Below are 670 nucleotides of genomic sequence, written 5' to 3' on the forward strand. Positions count from 1 at the left end.
CTCTCGCGAGACACAGTAGGGTAGCTCATGGTGTTAACATGGCTGCCGCCTGAAACTTCCATGTGGTATTTATTTGATCACAAAAACTTAATTGGGTTATCATAAATATTCGGTAACCTAGTTAATTCTATTGTATCATTTTAGACCTGGAATTTAAGTGTTTAGTGACGACCGTCCAAAGAAGCTGCCAGAATGCAACACGACGACGTAAGTAAAGCGTTTTAAGAAAAGCTCACGAAAATAACGTATCTATATTTACTGACAAGCAAACAACAGAGATCAACTAAATGTGATTTAGAATGAACAGGACGTGGTTGAACCAATAACTGAAACGAAGTTTTAAAACAATATTTCATAGGTTGTAATGTTTCTGTTTTAGCAGTAAACACTGGCCGCTGTGAACGTTTAGATGATTTTACATTGTTCAACTTTGAATTTGATGTTTTGCATATTTTCAACATCTTTGACACTGAATCATCTGTCTTTTAAAGGCTATATGGGACCTTATTGGCAATGATAATTTTTGTTCCTACAAAGTAAAGTAAGTATATATAACATTATAAACCACACTGTTCAGAGTTGCATTTTTTTCTTAAATGTATGTGGACGAACACGACATCTAACTGTTTGATTTCTTGTTGTTGAAGAACGAAAACTCAGCAGTTCTGTC

The 670-nt window shown here is 34.8% G+C and overlaps 1 long non-coding RNA gene across 1 annotated transcript; it reads left to right on the forward strand.

The window, feature by feature from the left end:
- Window positions 1-6: 6 nt before the first annotated feature.
- LOC107735191 (uncharacterized) lies at window positions 7-670 on the forward strand. Its single transcript, XR_001639320.1, has 3 exons — window positions 7-207; window positions 492-541; window positions 648-670. It is a non-coding gene; the product is annotated as an uncharacterized LOC107735191 (long non-coding RNA).

This window comes from Sinocyclocheilus rhinocerous, unplaced genomic scaffold (assembly GCF_001515625.1).
Source record: "Sinocyclocheilus rhinocerous isolate Xijiao unplaced genomic scaffold, SAMN03320098_v1.1 C35860466, whole genome shotgun sequence".
In the NCBI taxonomy this organism is placed as follows: domain Eukaryota; kingdom Metazoa; phylum Chordata; class Actinopteri; order Cypriniformes; family Cyprinidae; genus Sinocyclocheilus; species Sinocyclocheilus rhinocerous.